General features: G+C 38.5%; 1 protein-coding gene across 3 annotated transcripts in view; it reads left to right on the forward strand.

The window, feature by feature from the left end:
- Window positions 1-8,128: 8,128 nt before the first annotated feature.
- Window positions 8,129-18,442, forward strand: part of LOC129764594 (putative inorganic phosphate cotransporter) — a 104,894-nt gene continuing 94,580 nt past the window's right edge. Inside the window, exon 1 of one of the 3 annotated variants that reach the window (XM_055763820.1) lies at window positions 8,129-8,672. The gene's annotated coding sequence lies outside the window, so the exon portion shown is untranslated. The remainder of the gene's footprint in view (window positions 8,673-18,442) is intronic. The other 2 variants (XM_055763821.1, XM_055763822.1) reach the window with 2 other exon arrangements.

Consider the following 18,442-nt stretch of genomic DNA (forward strand, 5'->3'; position numbering starts at 1 on the left):
CTATTCAAAGGACGTGTTGGAGTGGTACGAAGCCAACGGGGTCACCTTCGTGCCAAAGGAAATGAACCCGCCCAACGCGCCGGAGCTTCGCCCAATAGAGAAATATTGGGCGATTATGAAGCAGGCCCTCCGGAAGAACCCAAAAGTTGTCAAATCGGAGGCGGACTTCAAGAGAAAATGGATTTCTGTTAAAAAAAACTGCAACCTGACGTTGTACAGAACCTTATGGACGGGGTAAAGAGGAAGGTGCGAGCATACGGGCTTGGGCTCGAAGTATGAATAAAAAGAAAATGCCAAAAGTTGTTTAATAGTTTTTATTTTACTGTCTAAAATTTTCAAAAGGATCGGTCTACTGGGCGAATTTCTACAGCGTTTTTTCCGTGATGCAATTTGATGTGACACACCCTTTAATCTACCGAATAATAGCATTGAGTGCTCAAGAAACAATATACTGAACTATACGTTATATAAAGGATTATTCGGACCAGAATGGAGTACTGTTCAACTGTAAAGTAGCTTTTCAACTGTATCTGTAAAGCAAATCGAATGGCCATAATGAGCCACTCTCAAAATGACCATCTTTCCCATTCTATCTTCTTCGTTTTGCGGAATCTTCGAGAAGAAAAACTTTTCTTCTTGCGCCTATTAGAGTGTTCACTTTGTTGCGTCGCGATTTATCTGGATTCTTCGACAGCTTCGGCATCTGCTTTATGTTTCTTAAAAGGCGTCGTACACAAATTACGTAACGCTAAAAATGCGATTTTTGGACCCCCTCCCTCTCCTATGTAACGATAAGTAACGCAAGACAAACCCTCCTCTCCCTTAAGTTAAGTAACGCTATTCTCTACAAAAAATTCAAAGTGGTTTGAATTTTTTTAGGATTTTTAAAGAAATGAGAATATCAACGTAACAAAATGAAATATTTTCCCAGGTCGGAATCAAATCACACGAAATTCTGACAAGTTCATATAATTTCGAATAAACAGAGACGGAAAATTAATGCTCACATCTGTTGAAATTAATTTTGCTGACATCATCTAACTAATGGTCAGTTGCACCTCTATGGGAAGTATCACGTGTCGGCCACACGTACACAGCATTGGAGACTGCAACATCCCAAATAAGAACATACAATGTAATACTAACCGCGAGTAACGGTTACATATTACTTATATAGTCGTAAGGCAAAAATTGTCGAAATATTGAACTCCCGGTTCCGTATATTTTTTTTTGGATTAAAAAAGGGTCATCCATTAGCGACTTCACAGTTTTGTGTCTTCGTGTGAAAGAACCTTTGAAAAATGTCATTGATCTGTCAATGTCAAAAACGTTAGTCAAAATCAACAAAATCAACATTGATGAAGTACATGAACGTTGCGTTGCTCCCTGATTATTAATAAAAATTACTACCGAAATTCGGAATCGGTGGTTGCAATTTTAAGAGCTTCGCTCGCTTCAAGAAACGCCATTGCTTCCGCAAGAAACTATTGTTTGGCGTGGTTTTCATGCCGTAGGAGTGATTGTTATGTTACCGTCAATGGAGAGCGCTGTCGCGACATGTTCGTAGACTATTTTAAGCCAGAATTGGAAGAACATCAACTTAACATAATTGATTTGTGGTTTCAACAAGACGGTGCTATTTGCCACACAGCGCACGTTACAATGGATTTATTGAAAAGTAAATTTGATGAACGAGTTATTTCGAGAAAAAGGACCTGTCGATTGGCCCCCTCGTTCATGGGATTTGTCGGCATTGGATTTCTTTCTATGGGGATATATCAAATCACTGGTCTATATAAACAAGCCAACAACTTTAGAAGCGCTCAGATCTCACATCTAACGCAACATTCCAGTCGAGATGTGTGGCCGAGTAGTGGAAAATTGGAAAATTTTGTACGTAACGATCTGGCTTTATGCGGATTGACTCTACTTGCGTGAGAGTGTGTCACGCAATAGATGATTGTGCCGTTACTTTTTGAGTCCCTATTTAAACTCGTCACCACCGACACAGACAAAGGAAAACGAGATCCATAATAGAACAAAATACTGTGAACTCTCGTATTTAAATAGTACAAGTCCATTTTGCATTTTATAAATATTCTTTATTACCAAAATTTTAAATACTCATCCAAAAGTGAAAAACAACTATTAGTACGGTTTGAGGTAAAACTGAGCTGAATGCCTAAGATAAATCTTACTGAACTGAGCGTGAACGTGACATAGGCAACTTAAAAGTTCGACAAAAGAGTCTGTTCGAGTTTACGGAAACCCGTCTATTATTTTGGTACCGTTTTCGGAACCAAAGAGCGAAATCGTCATTTCAGAAATCCATAAATTTGTCACAAATCGTGTAATTTGATTGTCGAATAATGACTCATTCTAAAAATTAGCATCTATCTCATTCCATCTTCTTCGTGTTGCGGAACTTTCGAGAAAACAAATTTATATTCCCGCGCGTACCAACCTCCTTCGAAGTGTTCGTTTCGTTGCTTTGTCGCGTCACGATTCATCTGGATTGTTCGACAGTTTTGACATCTCGGCCATTTTTGGGAATCAAGAATATCCCCTTACTTTGGGTTAATTATAAACTTGTTTTCTCCGTATAAAATTCGATACCTAGCTTGATAGTCCATATGGACGAATTATTCAAAAAAATTTGCAAAGGTCTATGCAGATTGGTAGAAGAAGATCACTTGATGGAGACCACTCCATCATCTGCAAATTTCCGTTGCGTGAAATGTTTCGAAAGACAATTGTCAATTTTATTGATTTATTTTATTTACAGGGTGTCACCGTGAGTGTGATACATTTAATTTATGCCGTAAAAGTAAAGCAGATGAATATTTCTACTCTGGTTTTTTTTTATTATCATGGTAAAGCAGTAAAGTTACAGTAGACCTAGCTCAGTCCAAATCTTTCGCCTTTGCATTTGACTACGACCCGCAAACGCTTTTCAAAATTATCACGAACCGCACGAACGACTTCGATCGGCATTTCATCCGTGTCCAAAGTTATATGTTTTATTTCATCCAGCTTTCCTAGGAAATGTTGAAGTCCAATGAAACCGAATCGGGCGAGGATGCGGGCCATTTAGAGGTGCTGATAAAACACGTAAAATTTTCCTCGTACCAATTCTGAAAAACTAATACTTTGTGCGCTTACGCTGAATCCTGTTGAAAGCAGAAACTTTCTTTTATAAATGATTCCTTGGCACAAGGCAGCAAATGGTCTTTGATGACGTGTTGTAAACTTGCTTTCCAATTATAAGGTAACTGGACCTGTATTGAACTGGTTTGGAAGTTACCTGGAAGGGCGAATACAAATCACTATTTATAGGGACAGTAAATCATCGGCGGTACCAGTGAGTCTGGGTGTGCCTCAAGGAAGTGTTCTGGGGCCGCTGCTTTTCTTGCATTATATCAATGATATCCAACAGGTTTTGAATGGCAGTGACGTAAACTTATTTGCTGACGACACTGTTATTTTCGTTGTAGCTGATACATTGCAAGATTACTACATAAAGATGAACCATGAACTGCTAAACTTAGACGAATGGTTTAAATGGAAGATACTCAAGTTAAACATTAACAAAACGAAGTACATGGTAGTATCCACACGAAATCTTGACAATGAAGGTCTTAATATAACTATTGATGGGCAAACGGTGGAAAGAGCATCATCGATCAAATATCTTGGCGTTATTCTTGACGAAACGCTGCACTTCGACGAACATATAAACTATACTATAAAGAAGGCAGCTCAAAAATATGGAGTGCTTTGTAGAATTAATCGATTCTTGACCTTTGAAAGTAAAATCACTATCTATAAGGCACTAATTGCTCCACATTTTGATTATTGTGCATCTGTGCTATTTCTTGCAAATAAGAGGCAAATGCAAATGCAAATTGTGCAAAACAAGGCGATGCGCTTTATATTGAGATGTGATCGACTAACTCCACGAAGATTTATGCTCAAATGCCTGCAATGGATGTCAGTGAGTCGGCGTATTAAGTACTGCACGCTTATGTTCATATATAAGATGACTAACGGTCTGACACCGAATTATCTACAAAACACGATAACGTATGGGAGAGATATGCACCGATATAACACAAGACAAGCAAGTGACCTCAGAACCAGTGCTGAAAATATTCACGTTCACGACATTCAAATTCGGCGAATTTCTGCCTTCCTTGTATTGATAACGTACTGCTCAAGCGAGAGTCGATAAATATGAAACAACACTGTCAATGAACCCCAGTGGAATGAGCATCAACATCAGCTTGCCATGAAGTTCATTTTTCATTTGCACCTTCTTTTTCGTCATGGTATTCGTAAGATCGAAAATGAAGATCATTGCGTGTTAGTGAAAATCAAAACATAAAATTCAACGTCACCAATTGAGAGTAAAATCGATTAGTGGTAAAGGATGGCAATTCATCACACAAAATTCTTGTTTTTGGCGAGTTCGGCAATGGAATGTATAGAATAACTCTTGCTACGTTTTATGAATCTACTCACGATTGCCCGGAAATGGCATACACCACCATTTATATGTGCAATGGGTGACACGTTTTCAATGAAAATTCACTGCAAGCGATGAAGATCAACTTAACGTTCGTGATAATCATCTGAAATTATTGACAGTAATGGAAGTGCCTGAATGCAGGCTTTTCGAAATTCGTTCATGCTGTTTTCGATCAATATACCAGACAAAGCTTATGCGTCTCGACTCTTGTGTTATACTCATTATGACAGATATGATGTTGAGTTTCAACAGAAGAGAATTTTATCCAATACTGGGAAAAAATCTAATTTCTTCATTCGTGAATAAATTTTGATAATTTGTGGCACTGCTCAGAACCAGAACCACTTTCGAATGTCTTGTACCCAAAATTCTCTTTTTTACAGAGGATATCGACTTTACAATACATTACCAAATGAAGCAAAGACAGCAACAAATCTTCGAAGGTTCCGTAGTATTTGTAAAGAGTTTTTGAAGCATGATTTGGATTTGTAACCCAGTATAGAATCAATGTTAATCAATGTTAGCATGTAAGATGACGAAGTTATAACGGATATTTGTGTTTCAAAGTATGTATCGTGTATATTTGAAATCGCATAAAATGTAAAAACTCGATTTTATATACCATTATCAAATTAAGTCGCAATGCGGTATAATAAACATCAATTTTATGATGTACATTGTCGTAAAATATATTTAATCCGCATCATATGCGTATATTACGCTGATGCAGTTTGTGTGTCGTATAAGCGTATAATTTAAATCGATTAAGTATTGTAGTAAATCGTATTGCATGCTGAAGAAAATCATGAAACAGTAAACCATATTAAATCCTAATAAAGAACATATTACATCATATTGAAATGTCGATGAAATGCTGATGCACTTGAAAGTTTTAACCGCTGTTGAATTAAATTTCAGATAGCCGCGCGAGATTGCTGGTGGATGATAATACAGACGACCGGAGTTCGAACCCACATCGGAGCAGTTTTCATCAAACATCAATCTGTGCCATTTTAAACATACATATTCCACTCCCAACACAAGTCAGTCAAACAATTATTATTTCTACAAACATAAATACTCATATATAAAAATGGCGGTTCGTGAGGCTATAATAAACATTTCACGAAAATATTCTGCGCCATTTGTTTTTTTTGTATGTCTGTAATAAATCGTATATGAGTATGGGAAAAGTCGTATTTGGTGCTTTGACAATTCATGAATATATTCATATTAGATCGCAATTCAATTCCAACATAATCGCTATTATAGCCGGTCAAAGTTGCATATTCATCCAAACAAATTCGGTAAGCATTTGCCATGTATGTATATGGCCTCCACTTTTGCATGCATATGCCAGTTAGGCGCATTATATGCCAACCAAATTTTAGGGCATATGATGTTTTATATACGCTTGTTATGCGATTTAATGTTTGCTGGGTAGTGTGTAGGGATTGGATTGTTGGATGAACTCCAATCAGCAACTGTCAATAAATCGTCGCTCGACGTTGTTTTTGGGCGAAATTCAGGAACCTTGCTGACGCACGTTATGTCATGAGGCATTCCTTTTGACTCTCTCCGAGCAATCGAAAATCTGATGGCCTGATACCACGTTATCGTCGTTGACGGGCGAGGTGAGGCTTTCAGAACGACAGCCATCTTTAACGTATACAAGGGGTCCTTTTTGAAGAATCTCCTTCTTGCTCTAATTATAATACTTAACTCGAGACCATTATTTTTTTTCAATTCGATAGTCTCGACAGCAAATTGACATTCCAGAAAAACTTTGTAGAAGACGTCATCAAGGGTACTCACCGGATCGCAATCGTCTTTTGCAATAAATCCCTACTGAATGCGAGAATCAATTACAATCTTCTGAAGATAGTAATTGAAAACAGCATAGGGTAAATGATCTTGGTTTGTCCAATTTGGGGTGTTTTTACGCAACTAGTAAATGCAAATCGATTTTTTCTTCATGAAAATCACACATAATCGATACGAGTTTGGGTTTGTTGAAAAGCCCCAAGTCTCTAGTTGCTAATACTACCATAAGGTGTTGAAATTATTCAAATTTTTATGTTTTTTAACGATTTTCCTTAAAGAAGAATTATGATCATGGTTTGACCACCTCTGATCATGGTTTGCCCAAAAAAAAGATCATGGTTTGTCCGGTTTTAGAAATTTCCATTTTTGAATGAAAACATTCGAATTCACAATTAGATGTTGCATTTATCATTGCTTGAGTTTACTGTCATCATATTGATTCATTCATAATTTAGGCTTTCTTCAGAATATTGCCTTTTCTTGGGCATTTTAGAAGTGTTCACCTCAACACAATCAACACAGAAAAACCATACTTCTGCTATGCGCGAAGCACACCATAACAAACATAAACAAACTGCAGCGCGCTAAGCGGTTGCCATAGAAATCATGTGGACAAAACAACATTATTGAATTGGACAACTCATGATCAGAATTGAGTTCATCAAAATGCGTTAATTTAATGGTTTAGCTATGTAAATCCGATACAAATGGTGAGCAAGCATGATGTTTACAATATTTATAAGTGTTGTAATCCAGAAAAGGTCTGAATACGTGCCAAATAATCATCTGGTGAACGATTAAAAGTTAGCTCGAGTGAGGGGCGCATTGACACAAATAGAAGGTGTATTTTATAATCCTTTAAAACATGTGATTTCGTAAAAATATACTATCAAACTACTATAAATCCTGTAAAAGGCAATTTCATTTATATGTTTCGAAACATTCGAAGGCCTTATTTGACACAGGAGCGCTGAATTAGAGCATTCAAAAAAGTGGGCAAACCATGATCATATTTTCGACTGGACAAACCAAAATCATTTACCTTAGTATCTATTGCCGCTTTTCACGCGACTTCCCCTTGGTAGGCAATAAAACAAAATATATTTATTGGCAAGCGATTGGGATTACCCGTGGAGGTGATAATTTTCAAGCGAATGCTTCGGTAGATCGTAGCGATAAACGGTTATTGGTGGCTGCTGCCTCAGAAGCGGAAAATGGCAGCGTGGGGGCCCATCATGTGAGAGTGATTGTGCGCTGTGACGGGTGACAGATCTGTCAACGGTCGTAACAATGGTTGCGTGTGACAGATTTAATTACAATTAGGATGCCTCAAAATTTAAATGAACTGCAAGCTAGAAGTACTTTTCTTGATGATTATTATTTCCGCGTTCGGTGATTGTTATTTTGCTGATTAGAACATCACAGTGACACTTCCCGTCGCATAAATCATAGTAAACACTGGCGCCTACCGGCGGGTCGATGCATCGAAATATAGAAATACTCGTTATCATCCAGTTGTCGTACGCTTCTCCTTGCGACTCTCCAAGCTTCTTTCGCTCGACTCTTCTCGATTGTGATCGATCTCTCGTTTCGTTCGATTTTCCATCACCGCCGGGGAGGAAAACCACACGATCCTTCCGTCCACATGGCGCGTCGCAGAGGGAGAAAGAGCATGCGAGAGGAGAGTGTGAACCGACTGACGAGCGACAAAAGCCGATCGCAGCAGCTAGTGCCGTTTGGTTGACCGGTTGAGCGATCCAGTGTTTACACATCGCAATAGTGTGTTTTGTGCAGAGCTTGTGTTCTGTTGTGTTGCAGCTACTCTTCTACTGGCTTGGCTTCTGCAATACAGAAGAAGAAACGTGTGTGTTTGTGCTCGAAGACATTTGCACTTGGCGAAAATTTTAATATAAATATCGTTTACCTGCCTATGGCTAGTGATAAGTATCAATCGGCCATCAGTCGCTCCCGGTGTATGGTTCTGAGCTGCCCTCGGGGTTAGTGTCGTTTAGTTATTCGTCTGTTCCCTCATCAACGACTACGATAATAGCAGCAGTCAAAATTTCCACGCTAACCCGTTGTTTTTTTTTGTTTGTTTGCTTGTCACGCGGTGTGTTTATTTTTGATCGAAGTGACGAAAAATGACTTTTTTCGTTATGCGGAATGAAAATATTTCAAATTGTCGGAGGTAACCATGTATACGGCGTGTTTTGTTATGGCAAGACGTAAGTAGTTTTGGAAACAAACGCTGGCAGTGAGTGTGTGACCGACACTTTGTGTGAGCTTAGAATCCCGCGGATAGAAGTGAATGAGTTTCAAGGTAAATTTTCATTTGAAAAAAAAAAACAGGATCGGAAATAAAACAGATGTGACCCGAATTGGGGCTAATTTAGAAAACTCAGCAATGGAGCGCAATTAATTAATTGCACGAATCTTGCGGCCAAATTTCACTTTTTATCGAGCGTTTTTATCACTTACGGTTAATGAGAATTATAAACAGTTGGGTAAATTATGTGTGGCATAGGATTTGAAGCGAAGATAGAGACGAGAAAAATGAGTGACTCAAAACAAAATCGTGTACAATGTGTGTGTGCTATTTTTTGTTTCAATTATGATTGCATTAGCCTCTAAGTGTTGTGCTATTTATAACAAGTGAATGTTCGTAACCGATTCGGATTTTAATTTACAGGAGACACAAAGCTGGCGCTAAAGTTTCTGTGGTTTAGTGATTGATGAGGAAGCTGCACGGTTAATGCTTTCACAAGTCTTTAGACTAAACAAACTGTTTTCGTTGATTTGAGAAGTTTGTGGTTCACTTTCGATTGTCATGCAATGTGACAATACCGTTTAGTATAATCTGGGCCAATCTCAATGCTCGGTTGGATTCAGCCAATCCCAATTCGAATGACTGGCTAGATTTTGAATGGAAATTCTGCCCGACTCAATTTACGAACATCCAAGTAAGCATATAATCATGCACAAAGGCCTTCTTCCCGCCATTGTGTACGGACGGTTGTAGATTTAAACGGAGGACGTGATTAATAAATCTAATCCTATCGCGTGTAAGGCGTGGGATTCCACGATGCGCTGAATTATCCAGTAACTCACACGATCTCAGGTTCAATTCGCGCGATGATTTGCCACCGACAAATCCAATTAAGTGCTATTTAAATCTATTCTGCTCGTACCGATGATGGGCAGATTCTCGTGGCTGCTACCGCGATACTTTGTTAGTGAATAACAATCAAAGCGGGCCGCGAGTTGGAAGCGCGAAACGTTTGCCATAAATCTGTCAAGTAGGCTTTGGCGGGGTCTAGCAGTTACATTGCGCGGGTTTTTAACGCTATCACAACGCACATCGTACGTGTAGGCTATGTACCGGTGAGAAAGTCGTAGACCCCTCTCTTGGCGAGATAACAGTTGCATCCGAACGCAGCGGCACTTATCACGCTTGCAACGAAACTTGTTTCGTATTATACCGGCGGCTTCGGTGACTGCGGCTCGCATTATAATCCACCAGCTTTTGCATAGAGCGTTGTGGCAATGACTTTGAACCTCCGTTAACATTGTAAGGAGCGACTGCCAGCGGTCAGAAACATGTGATAACAAAATAGAAAGAGCGAATGAAAATGCACACATTTTTCATTCCTTGAATCCTGCTGATCGATCCCGATGATTGGTCATGAATATTCTAGACATTACATCAAACATCAGTCAAATTGATTCTTTGAAATTATTGGATCGATCACTAGTCCTGACATTTGGCTCACAGTTTTCTGCTAGATTCTTCCTATTTTTTTTACTCCCTCGCCATTCCTATTCCATGATCATGATTTTTGACTTTTATCGTTCGATCGATCCGAACACTCAACTCAGTGTTAGTTTTTCTCCTGCTTACATTTCCGAATTTAATACGGTTAGCGCTCAGTGCGTGTTGGGTCATTTAATTTATGTAAATATGTTCTAGGTTCAAAACATTCCAAAACATTCTGAAGTGCAGACCAATTGATCTACCATTTCCACCACGACTGGTGCAGTGTTAATAGCACGAAAGGGCATGGCCGGGTAAGGGAGTAAAAAGTGCCCCCAAACCAAATCACCAGCTGTACGGCAAATATTGTATAGCAGTAGTGGTCAAACTTTTGAGCATGACGGGCGACTAATTTTTCAAATGTTAGGCTGCGGGCTACCGACATTGACTGTATCGAAGATTCATTATAAAATGAATGAATACTAGACAATAAAACAAAGTTTGAACTAGGATTGGGCGATCTTGCGTCGATATTCAGAAGATCGATCTTTTCCTTTCCGATTTCCGATTTTTTGGTTCGATCTTTGTACTGCAACAAATCACGAAAATCGATCTTTTCGATATTTTTTATCGTAGAAATTTTTTTGAAAATTTGTTTTTCAGTGAACATTGATTTTGATCGTTCGAGTTTGAGGATAGCGATCCTCTAGGGATCACCTTTTAACAAACGATTTCGTCTTTCGAGAATATATTGGGGATATAAAAAAAACAAAATATCCAATTATTCGTGTCGCATTACAGTTCTGTCCAATTAGCTAGATGTCCAATTAGAGGCGAATCACTTTTTCTAATTAATTGAAAATTATTGATTCTCGGTCTGTGAGACCAATTAACCAATTAACTAGAAGCATAAGAACTATCTATCGAAAATGTTGGCCCCTATTATGTAAATTGGATCGAGCGATCAATCACTTTCTTTTTTTAAATTGATAGAATCTTATCAAATCGAGTTGGCAAATGTTTCTTAAAGCAAAGCATCCGGAATGTAACAAGCAAACCAAACAGCTCAATCAATTATGCCGACAGCTTTCACCCGACTGTATCTATAACAGTAAAATAGAGCTAACAAGCAAAATTCTGTTCCACTAGAATTACATAATAGGTCCCAATCTTTAATTTTAGAAATTTTTAGTTTCTCATTCATCATTGTTGTTATATTCATGACTATGTTTCTTGGAAAAAATTATAATCTGCAGATTTAATTCTCATTACTTAAAGTTTACTTTTTGAATTAAAAAAGTCGGGTGGGTAATGTCGGGGACATAACCGGAGTGACGTAGGACTATACAAAGGGGACAGCTTTTGTTAAATATATATTTTAAATATATTGTTTTATTTCCTTCTCCTACGTGAATACCTACCTATCTACCTGAAAAATGGAGTAGTTTACTGTTTACTCTTTATGAATATGTTGATGGTTCTGAAAAGAACCTTTGGTGTTGTGTTTTTGTTATCACTCGATATTCCCATCTTGTTCGGTTAAACCTTCCTGTTTAGCTATTGCGTTTGCCACTCGCCACAGCTTTCACAGTTGGAAAATTTATTCCCATCCAGCTTGTGACATATTGTTCAGTAAATTACATTTAATGCGACGTGCCGGAGAAACACTTTGCCACTCACTGAAACTAATTGTTGCCTTGATGAGCGCCGAACCGAAGCTGCTCTGTTATTGATGCGGGTTTTCTGATTGTCGTGAGCAGCTTTGCAAGCCAACTCGAGCACTCCGACGACCGAAACTCTATAATCGCTGTTAGGTATACTGGTGCTCCGGCACCAATCCGTTCGGCCTAGTTACCCTTGCGGAGCAATCAGTGAATGCGACCAACAGGGAACTGGAGACCTGCACGGTTCGAGTGAGACTTTGCCTTTCCTTAACTTGTCCTCCTTTGTTACGTCCACGATGCCGATGCCGTACAACCACACGGGTTTACGGTTTGAAAGAAAATAATATATTTTTTTGGGGTCCGCGTGTTTTATACTCTAGCGGTACACACTCACAGGATAGAGACAAATCGGCAGACTCAGCCAGAGGGGCGAGTCCAACGAGACGAACGAATGAGCGTTAAAAGGGAGCGATTGCAAAAAAATACATTTATTACGATTTGTTCGCTCGTTGGATTCACATGCAGGCTGAAAAGGGTCCTTTTCAGGATCACAAAATTATCTTCAATCTAAAGAGTTTATTGTTTTGTTATCACTCGATATCCCCATCTTGTTCGGCTAAACCTTCCTGTTAAGCGATTTGTTGCCACTCGCCACAGCTTTCACAGTTGGAAAATTTCTTCCCATCCAGCTTTGTGACATGTTGTACAGTAAATTACATTCAATGCGACGTGCCGAAGCGCCACTCAGTGTCGCATTGGAGGCGATTTTAACCTGTAATGGAACATTTGCGATGACAGTGGACAGTGTCGACTTTCAATGTGGGGTCATAATTTGGATCTCTATGTACACAAATGTCCAACTAAATAAGTCGCATTACATGTCCGTCCAATTAGCTAAATGTCGAACTAATTGTAACTTACTGTACTTTCAATCTGGAAACAATTTAAGAATTGGTGAAAATTGAATAATCAGGAAAGTCCCCAACTATCAATAAGCTCAGAACAACTGCCAAATTCACATACTCGTCAGATCCTGGCAAACAAATTAAGAAAAAATCAATTTGTGTTTTATTATTATTTTGGATAATGTTTTAGAAAGCATTGAACTGTATTTCCTAAACTCTTTTTTGGAAGGTTTAATGGCCCTGAAAAACGCCTTGTTTTATGGAATGGTTCCAATTTGAAAACTTTGTACTCGTGGTTTTGAAAAAAAACCATTTCGAACGCCCTCGATGCCGCCTTGTTCTGGATTTGCCACCAAAGCAGTTTGTATAAAGAACAAACTTTTTTCTTCTGCTACCTGATGCCGTTTTGCGATTGCGTTTGCCACTCGCCACTCGCTGCAACTGCCTGTTGTCTTGATGTCCACCGAACCGAATGTGTTCTGTTCCGAATGCGGGTTTTCTTATCGTCGCGAGCAGCTTTGCCAGCTAACTCGATCACTTCGGCGGCCGAAACTATATAACGCCGACTAGGTGGACTGGTGCACTGGTACTAACGCGCTCGGCCTAGCTACCCTTGCGGGGAACTCCAGATCAACACGGTTCGAGCGGGATTTTGCCTTTCCCTTCACTTTTCCTCCTTTACCATGTCCAGACATGGCTGCTTGGGTTGGTTTGTTGATGTGTTGTGATGCGAACCGATGTGGTGTACGGTTTGAACGAGAATGATCGTTACGGCAGCGGAGCGGGGATTTTTAAGCTGACTGGCTGGCTCGAGAATTACGCATGTGTGAGACTGCGACCAATGTTTCATTCATTTTTTTCTTTTTCCTTTCCAATCGTGCTTCATTCTATTTCGCTGCTGCTCTGGTTGCCCGTTTTGGTCGGTACGATTTGAGGAGCACAAAATGGACCAATCAAAAATGGGCACATAGTGCATTTTGACAATGCTTGATATTTCACAATTATTTAATTATTTATCTCAAGAAAAATGAAATGTTATTCGTTATGATAGATGCGTAGATATATTTCCTATCAATTGATGCAAAAACCTTTGCGATCTATTGAGAAATGCTCGAGTAATAAGCGTTCCAAATCTTGCATTTTTTCCTACTTGTTCAGTGCCTAGATTTCCATTTCACCCCCCCTATATCTTCCGGTTAGACGTAGTCCTACGTCAATAACAATGCTTTATTAAAACTCGCATACGAGTACGCAGTCAAAAGCGAAGTTTTGTTCGAAAATCTACTTTTTATCGGTTTTCGAAATCTAATGCCGGCTGTCCATCATTTTCAATTGTTTATTTAACAAATTGTTGAAATTATTCCTAGTGACAATTTTTTACTTCATCACAAGAGGCTGAATAACTGGATGTGTTAATATTAAACAACTAACAATCTTAAATAAAATATAAAACCGAAACTTCAATGAAGAAATATCTACTCTTACAACTAATTTGTTTTATTGAGGTTAGCATAAACACATTAAAAAATGATCACGGCAAAAAGGTGAGGAATATTTATTCCATTGCATTTGGAAGTGACACTATTCTAGACCAGCTGGTGGGCGCCTAGGAATACCTAGGCGGGCGACCGGTAGACCGCGGACTACCGTTTGGCCATCCCTGTTGTATAGGATATCAAACAAGAAATTTTGGCGGTTTATTTGAACCCCTATGTGGTTTGACGTAGGATCTATAGTGGAAAACGTACTTTTTCGGTTAATTTCACGCCATCCTCAAAAGTTTCGAGATAAAAATTTGAAAAAATACTGAATGTGCATCTTACTACGGTGTAAAATGAAGAAATCAAGAAAAATTATCAAAAATTTTTTTTTATCAAAAATTGAACTAAACATTGTACTAAAAAATATTGAAATTTTGAATTTTTTTTCTGGGGATTTAGAGATTCTGTACTAATCTAATTCATATTTAAATGTGTTCCTACGGCTTTTCTAGATATGTGTGATTTTTTTCATATTTTTTTCAGTGTTGCGTGGTACAAAATTTTTTTTTTTATATTTCCAAAGGGTCTGGCTGGGTAAGGGAGTAAAAAGTGCCCTCAAACCAAATCACCAGCTGTATGGAAAATATTGTATAGAGTACTATTTTGGCAGTAGTACCATATATTTGATTCCTTATATGGTACACCACAAGATCTATGGTGAAGAATGCACCTTCTCGTTGTTTTTCACGTCATTCTCAATAGCTTTGAGACAAAAATACGGAAAAAATACTGAAGGTACATCTTACTAAGGTGTATCGATAAATATCTTCAAACAATTTTTTCATAAAAAAATGTAATTATCTAAATATGCGGTACAAAAACATTTAATATATTTTCTGGCATTTCGAAATTTAGAAAAAAAAATAACTTTGAGACCCGCTTCTGTTCTAATTTTTATTTAAATGCGTTCGTAAGTGCCTTTTTTTACATGTGGTGCAATTTTTTACCCGAATGTTTAAGAGCATTGCGAGACACAAACATATTCTTCTTCATCGTCTGCATTATTATTTTTATTTTCTTGAATTCTATTATTTTATTGTATTCGTGGTTTTCAATTGTAAGATTAAAATAAAAAAGTAATAATAATTTAGATGTTTTGAGGTGTTTTTCTCAATAATCCGAATGATCTTATATAAATATATATATATATATATATATATATATATATATATATATACACAAGAGCCAAGGTATTATGAAGTGCGAGTGATAGCCAAGTCACGAAAATTTCCAAAAAGTGATTGTACTATGCCGTATTAAATCGCTAGTTGTACTCCAAAGTTACGCTAAAACCTTGCTCTTGCACGACATAGTGGAATATCCTGTGTAAATTGTGTGCTTGGATGATTTTTTTTCGCAGTTTTTAATCTCATCGTAAACCACCATTGTCATCATATACTACGATGCCAAGAAAATTCAACGAAATTGTTGTTAGTGTTGCACACAAAGACAACTTGTGTCTCTCAGATCTGGCTGGTATGATGCAGGATATGCTGCGGAACTTCTCTGAGGAGATTAACCGAGTTGTTGAGCTTTCGATATCTCGTTTGAAGGCAGAGTTCACTACACTTCACGCGCACTATGAAGCAAAGCTCAAGTTAGTCGAAAAGCGAGTGGAAGCAGTCAACACTACTTTGCAAATGGTTCTGAATAATAATGCGAGAGCTGCTCACCAAAATAAACTGGTGATATATGGTATCCCGGAGGTTCCCAACGAGAGTCTGAGTAACCACTTCACATCTATTTGCTCACATTTGGGGTATTCAAATAACCATCGACCGACTGTTCATCTCACTCGTCTTATCGGATCCACTCACGAAAGTCGGGGATCCAAACCAATACTGTTGGAATTTGCGATTCATCGTCAACGGAGAGAGTTTTTCTCAAAATATATACAAACACGTTCACTTTCGCAAAAACATCTGGGATTTGCAACGGACAGTCGGATTTTCATCAGTGAGTATCTATCTTCAGCGACAAGAGACACTCTATCTACGGCCCTGAGGATGAAGGAGAAAGGCAAACTGATGAAGGTGTACACTAGAAATGGGGTTATACATGCCGTCACACATGGGAACGAAATCAAAACAATAAACACTACGGAGGACCTACTGAAGACGCTGGAAATACCACTGTGCAACTAACCCTTTCCTTTATTATTTCTGTTTATTCCTTCCATTCCATCCTTTGTTTCCCTTGATTCCTTCCTGAAAGTTTTTTTTTTCTGACAACCTTATCCATTTTCGTTTCTGATTTTTCCTTCCATTCCATCCTTAAGCTTCTCCCGTGATTCCCTCCTGAAAGTTTTACTGGACTACGCTGGTGCTACGTTCAGGCTGCTGTTGATGTCGTTGGCTGTTGTTGCTGGGTGCATGCTGCTGGTTGCTTCAAGTACTACGGATCTATGTTGCTGCTAATTATTACGTTTCACTAGTATGGATAACCCAAGTGGTATTCAATACAATCACTTTTGAAATTTTCGCGTCTTAGTAGTATATATACATAGTTTTTTTTTATGATGTTTGTAATTTTAAGTAAATGTAGCTTAAATTTTGCTATATCAAGACACCTTTTATTGAATGTTTTCTTAGTTGCTCTCATGTATTCTAATGGATGATCTCAATCCAACTAACAACACCTCTTCGAATGTGTGTTTACCGGGTGTTGTGTTAAAATCGGCTCTTCCAAATAATAAGTTATCGGTTTGTTGTTTGAATATTCAAAGCATCTGTGCTAGGAGAATGAGCAAATTTGAAGAGCTTAACCAGATTATCAGTACATCGGGCGTTGATATCATATGTATTGTAGAATCATGGCTGAATGAAAAAGTGAATGATAATGTTGTGCACATCGATGGATACAATACTGCAAGACATGATAGAGTATGTAGGCTGGGTGGAGGAATCTTTTTTTTTATTAAATCGTTTATTTTTACAGGCTCAGTTACATAAGTTTAAAGGAGCCAAACTCCTATTTGTATAGTTACAAGTATATATAAACATTTTTTATTAATTCTAATGTTAATGAAGTAGAGAACCGATTACTCGCGGCTTGCTCGAGTTTAGAAGGGTGACATTTTGTTTCAGGAAAAGGATGGGATATAAGGATATGTTGACAATGTTCACACTCACATTCGCACTCACATTCATCATACTCAATTCTTAAGCCTATCTTATATCTAACATGTATTTACATTTCACCTTATTCTATTGTTAGTAAGAAGGGATTTGATTTCTCGCGAAGGAAAAGGAAAAGGAGAATATAAGGATATAAGGACAATCACACACGAAGATTGATAGCTTTTAGGAAGACATATATTTGGGACATGTAATCAAGGTCTAACCGAGCCAACACATCTCTCACCGGCACATTGGGCTGCCTTCCTCTAGCCCGAAGAGAGTTTTCTAAATTCGATCTGGCAACAAGATACTCCTCGCACGACCAAACAACGTGTTCGATGTCGTGGTAACCTTGGCCACAAGCACAGATATTGCCATCGGCAAGATTAAAACGAAAGAGTAGCGCGTCTAACGAACAGTGATTGGACATGAGCCGAGAGAAGGTGCGAATAAAGTCCCGACTTAAGTCCAGACTTTTGAACCATGGTTTGAGGCTAACCTTAGGGATAATCGAGTGAAACCACCGGCCCAATTCATCTTCGTTCCATTTACGTTGCCAGTTAGCGATGGTATTTTTACGGACTAAAGAATAAAATTCATTGAAAGCGATTTGACGCTGATAAATATCGCCTTCAATTGCACCTACCTTTGCCAATGAGTCAGCCCTCTCGTTACCCGGAATTGAGCAATGTGAAGGGACCCAGACAAAGGTAATGACATAACAGCGTCTGGATAAAGCACTCAAAATTTCTCGTATTCTCTCAAGGAAGTACGGCGAGTGCTTTTCCGGCCTCACTGAACGGATAGCTTCGACAGAGCTAAGACTATCCGTTACAATGTAATAGTGTTCAACAGGTCGTGAGGCGACGCTGTCCAGCGCCCAATGTATTGCTGCCAATTCAGCAATATACACAGAGCAAGGATTCTGAAGACTGTGGGAGGTGCTAAAAATTTCGTTGAACACTCCAAATCCTGTGGACTCATTCATAGAGGACCCATCAGTAAAGTACATATTATCACAATTGACACGCCCATACTTTGCATTGAAGATCGTAGGAATGATCCCCGATCGATGATAATCTGGAATTCCATGGATTTTCTCCTTCATGA

The sequence above is a fragment of the Toxorhynchites rutilus genome, chromosome 2, assembly GCF_029784135.1.
Source record: "Toxorhynchites rutilus septentrionalis strain SRP chromosome 2, ASM2978413v1, whole genome shotgun sequence".
Taxonomy (NCBI): domain Eukaryota; kingdom Metazoa; phylum Arthropoda; class Insecta; order Diptera; family Culicidae; genus Toxorhynchites; species Toxorhynchites rutilus.